Below are 6,000 nucleotides of genomic sequence, written 5' to 3' on the forward strand. Positions count from 1 at the left end.
AGGTGCAACGTTTCTGTCTTACAATAGGACCTTTCTCAAGCTTGGTGATACAAGTGTACAAGCAAGGGTATAAATAACAGAAGTGCTCTGACATCATCAATCTCATTAGCATTAATTAAAACACTACACATAGTGCAAAAACCATTATTGTACATAGGTAAAGGTATCAAAAAAGGGAAAAATTTATACAACAGTGCAAAAGTGACAAGTGCATAATCTTAAAAATATCGACATTAAAACGTAAAATACAACATATATATATAATTAGAATTTAATCAAATATTCCACAGCTGTATCAAAGGAGGAGCTGTGCGAACACTCACCAATCAAAGTCACTTGATGTTAAGGGTAATCAGAAACACCCATTAATGGGTTAGTGCTTCGTGCCGAGTCTAGCATTTGTGAATCTCTAGTGCGCATGCTTCAACCGCACACCGGAAGTGTACATGTCGCCATGCAAACAAGTAACCGGAAGTTACGTACGGTATTCAAGGTAAGGACTGAACATCATTAGACTAGGTAAGTGCAGCATTCTGTTGCTAGGGAACCGCCAAGCAAAGACGAAACGAACAAACGTCCGTGCATCTGGCCTTGTAGAACAGTCTTTACATAAGATGTGTCCGGATGATCCCAACATTAGCGGAAAAAATATTTTCCAACTACATATTCAAAGACAAGCAGGTGGTGGCGATATAAAGACAAATGGTATAAATAAATAAATAATGTGCGAGTTTAGAATCACTGGATTCAGCAAAAATTAGTCATGGTCCACACGTGGATCAGAGGGACTAAGTCCACACTTACGTGGTCAAAAAGACCCCCAGTCCGGGTTCGTTGATATGCCAAAATACACAAAGTGAATCAGGCACATCCCACTAAAACCCCAACCATGTAACGGACCTACAGTATCTGCTATACATATATATAAGTTAAAATTAAAAGCACACTGTTGTGAAAGTTCAATGTATATATCTCAAACTCCATCTGCTATAAATGAATAAAATAACACCTAGAAATGCAAATACATATCAAGCACATATAAAAGGATCAATACCAAAACACATCAAAGAAAAACTGCCAGGCTTGAGAGGTCCAAGTAAAGTCTGTTTCTTGCCCTAAGAGGCTTTTTAACCCGAGATCTAACCAATTTGTCACGTAAATTGTGTGCTCGTCTGTAGGACATAAGAGGAGCATCACTCAAGCCGTCTATATGTCCATAGTTGTTTTTAATGATAGGCCAATGTTTATTAACGATTCTAGATATGTCGCTACTAGAGTCGCTGTAAGTGGACACAAAAGGAATTATTTTTGATGTAGAACACTTCGATTTTGAAAACAAATCCTGTCTAGGTGTAGAAAGAACTTTGTTTCTATGTGCCTGTAATAGTCGCTTAGGGTACCCCCTTTGTAAAAAATTAAAGGTCATACTATCTAATAATCTATCCAAATCTGTTTGGTCATCAACAATTAGTTTAACTCTGATCATTTGACTATATGGTAGTGAACGGATAGTATTCCTAGGGTGGCAACTCTCAAATCTTAAGAGTGAATTTTTGTCTATTTCCTTAGTGTACAACTTGGTCCTGAGTGTTACATCATCAATGATCACAGTAACATCCAAAAATTGGATAGACTTCATAGAATGTACCATTGTAAATTGGATATCATCATCAAGTGTATTTACATATTGATGAAAGGCCATAAGAGAGTTCTCAGTGTTAGTCCAGATGAAGAAGATGTCATCTATGTATCGCCACCACCTCAAAACATGAGTGAAGTGATGGGACACATAGATCGACATCTCCTCCATCATGTCCATAAAGATGTTCGCATAGGACGGTGCCATGTTCGACCCCATGGCTGTTCCCATGAGTTGTATATAATACTGTTCTTCAAAGGTAAAGTAATTAGATGTCAAGATAAGTTCCACCAAGGAAATAATAAATTCACAAGCAGAAACTGAAAAGTCAGAGGTACAAAGTCTATGTCTAACGGCTTCCATACCCTTACTATGGCTGATAGACGTGTATAAGGAAGTAACATCAAAGGACACTAAAAAAGAACCACGAGGTGGAGTAACATCTCTAAGTTTGAGTAAAAAAATCTGTAGTATCCTTTATATACGATTTTGTATCTATGGCAAAGACCCTCAGAACCTTATCAACAAAAATAGAAATGTTGCTAAGAAGAGAACCCCTTCCTGAAACAATAGGACGTCCGGGGGGATTATTTAAACATTTGTGTATTTTTGGAAGTAAATACAGACAAGGTGTAATAGGATGTGTAACAATCAAAAAATTAATCAGGGCCTGATCAATAATACCTTCCTCATGAGCTGGACTAATTACCATCTTAATTCTGCGTTCGATGTCAAATCTGGGATCACTCTTTAGCATCCTGTATACATTGGGATCATTTAATTGTCTCATGGCCTCCTTAATACACATATTGGTATCCATAACCACGACTGCACCCCCTTTGTCCGCGGGTTTAACAGTGAGGTCGTGGCTATGGACCAATACGTTCAATGCCTGCATTTCAACCGTGGTAACATTAGGATGTTTAATATTATTACCCTGTGATGAAGATCTCAATGCATACAAATCTCTTTTAACTGATTCAACAAACGTTTCAACGGAATGTGACACTATAGGTAGCTGAAAATTACTCTTATTTCGCAGACCATAGCTATTAAGGCAAAAATCATGCGAGTTAATATCTAGTACTTTTTCATTACTTTGGGCATCAAACCAGATTTTTAATTTAATAGACCTTACAAAATTATGGAGATCTAGTTCCAACTGGAACCAGTCCACCCGTTGGCTTGGACAAAATGAGAGACCCTTTGACAACAAATGTAGCTCGGAATCAGATAATAGGTGAGAGGAGATATTTACCACAGTCTGTTCACACTCTTTTTGTTGTTGAGGGTTTTCTGGCCTTGTGATTGTAAGTGCCTCTGAAAGCACTGGAGATTCACAAATGCTGGACTCAGCACGAATCACTAACCCATTAATGGGTGTTTCTGATTATCCTTAACATCAAGTGACGTTGATTGGTGAGTGTTCGCACAGCTCCTCCTTTGATACAGCTGTGGAATATTTGATTAAATTCTAATTATATATATATGTGTAATGACGGGGGGTAGGGAAACGGACAAGTGAGCCCTAGTCTACCCGCCACTCTGTCCCTGCCTACTTGCAACGACCCGCCCTAGGCGACGGGGTACAACTGGGCGGCGGTCCCTGCGCTCAGTAAGTGCACGACAAACACGACAAACATACAAGGGAAAACAAGCAAGGGAAAGGGGCAGTTGCCCACGGCAACACCGTGAACAACCAGAGTGGTGAACGAGCCGAGTCAAGCCAGGAGTGTGCGAGGTACCAAACGAAGAGCAGAAGAGTAGTCAGTAAGCCAGGGTCTGTATGGAGCAGGATCAAAATAGAAGGAGCTGTAGCTGGGCCAGGAAACCACACGAAAAGAATCACAAGCACCGAGGGACAGGAAGGGCAGGCTTAAATAGACCGAGGGCGGGAGCTAGCTGAGTCTGGCCAGGTTGCGATAGGCTCTCCCACTCCTAAGCCTGCCAGCCTGAGTGGTGGAAGCTGGAGTCAGTCTCAGGGATGTAGATTCAGGTGCTGACTGATTAATTATGGGAGTTAACCCCGAAGATGTGCCTGGCAGATCCTTTACATATGTTGTATTTTACGTTTTAATGTCGATATTTTTAAGATTATGCACTTGTCACTTTTGCACTGTTGTATCAATTTTTCCCCTTTTTTGATACCTTTACCTATGTACAATAATGTTTTTTTGCACTATGTGTAGTGTTTTAATTAACCCCTTCCCTCTTTGGCCACTTTTGACCTTCCTGACAGAGCCTCATTTTTCAAATCTGACATGTTTCACTTTATGTGGTAATAACTCCGGAATGCTTTTACCTATCCAAGCGATTCTGAGATTGTTTTCTCGTGACACATTGGACTTTATGTTACTGGAAAAATTTCCCCAATACATTCAGTATTTAATTGTGAAAAACACAAAAATGTAGCGAAAAATTGCAAAAATTAGCATTTTTCTCAATTTAAATGTATCTGCTTGTAAGACAGTCAGTTATACCACACAAAAATGTTGCTAATTAACATCACCCATATGTCTACTTTAGTTTATCATCGTTTTTTGAACATCATTTTATTTTTCTAGGACGTTACAAGGCTTAGAATTTTAGCAGCAATTTCTCACATTTTCAAGAAAATGTCAAAATGCTATTTTTACAGGGACCAGTTCAGTTGTGAAGTGGCTTTGAGGTCCTTAGATATTAGAAACCCCAAATAAGTCACCCCATTTTAAAAACTGCACCCCTCAAAGTATTCAAAACAGCATTTAGAAAGTTTATTAACCCTTTAGACATTGCGCAGGAATTAAGGCAAAGTAGAGGTGAAATTTACAAAGCTCATTATTTTTTTCCTGAAGTTCATTTTGAATCCATTTTTTTTGTACCACAGAAGGTTTTACCAGAGAAACCCAACTCAATCTTTATTGCCCAGGTTCTGCAGTTTTAGGAAATATCCCACATGTGGCCCTAGCGTGCTACTGGACTGAAGCACCGGCCTCCGAAGCAAAAGTAGCACCTAGTGGATTTTGGGCCTCCTTTTTATTAGAATATATTTTAGGCACCATGTCAGTTCTGAAGAGGTCGTGGAAACCCCCAAAAGTGACCCCATTTGGGAAACTACACCCCTCGAGGAATTTATTTAGGGGTGTAGCAAGCATTTTGACCTGCCAGTTTTTTTGCAAAAATTTTTTGAATTAGGCCATGAAAATGAAAATCTACATTTTTTCAAATAAAATGTAGGTTTAGCTAATTTTTTTCATTTCCAAAAGAACTAAAGTAGAAAAAGCACCACAACAAGCACCACAAAGCAATTTCTCCTGAGTAAAACAATACCCCACATGTGGTAATAAACGGTTGTTTGGACACACGACAGGGCTTAGAAGGGAAAGAGCACCATTTGGCTCTTGGAGCTCAAATTTAGCAGGAATGGTTTGCGGAGGCCATGTCACATTTGCAAAGCCACTGAGGGGACAAAACAGGGGAAACCCCCAGCAAGTGACCCCATTTTGGAAACTATACCCCTTGAGGAAATTATCTAGGGGTATAGTGAGCATTTTGACCCCCCAGGTTTTTTGCAGAAATTTTTGGAAGTAGGCTGTGAAAATGAAAATCTACATTTTTTCAAATAAAATGTAGGTTTAGCTAATTTTTTTTCATTTCCACAAGGACTAAAGGAGAAAAACCGCCATAAAATTTGTAAATAAATTTCTCCCGAGTAAAACAGTACCCCACATGTGGTAATAAACGGCTGTTTGGACACACGGCGAGGCTGAGAAGGGAAAGAGCGCCATTTGGCTTTTGGAACTCAAATTTAGCAGGAATGGTTTACGGAGGCCATGTCACATTTGCAAAGTCCCTGAGGGGACAAAACAGGGGAAACCCCCAACAAGTGACCCCATTTTGGAAACTATACCCCTTGAGGAAATGATCTAGGCGTATAGTGAGCATTTTGACCCCCCAGGTTTTTTGCAGACATTTTTGGAAGTAGGCTGTGAAAATGAAAATCTACATTTTTTCAAATAAAATGTAGGTTTAGCTAATTTTTTTTTTCATTTCCACAAGGACTAAAGGAGAAAAAGCACCATAAAATTTGTAAAGAAATTTCTCCCGAGTAAAACAATACCCCACATGTGGTAATAAAGGGCTGTTTGGACACACGGCGAGGCTGAGAAGGGAAAGAGCGCTATTTGGTTCTTGGAGCTCTAATTTAGCAGGAATGGTTTGCGGAGGCCATGTCACATTTGCAAAGCCCCTGAGGGGACAAAACAGTGGAAACCCCAAACAAGTGACCCCATTTTGGAAACTACACCCCATGAGGAAATTATCTAGGGGTACAGTGAGCAGTTTGACTCCACAGGTGTTTTACAGAACTTATTGGAAGTATT

Source organism: Rhinoderma darwinii, chromosome 5 (genome assembly GCF_050947455.1).
Source record: "Rhinoderma darwinii isolate aRhiDar2 chromosome 5, aRhiDar2.hap1, whole genome shotgun sequence".
Classification (NCBI taxonomy): Eukaryota; Metazoa; Chordata; class Amphibia; order Anura; family Rhinodermatidae; genus Rhinoderma; species Rhinoderma darwinii.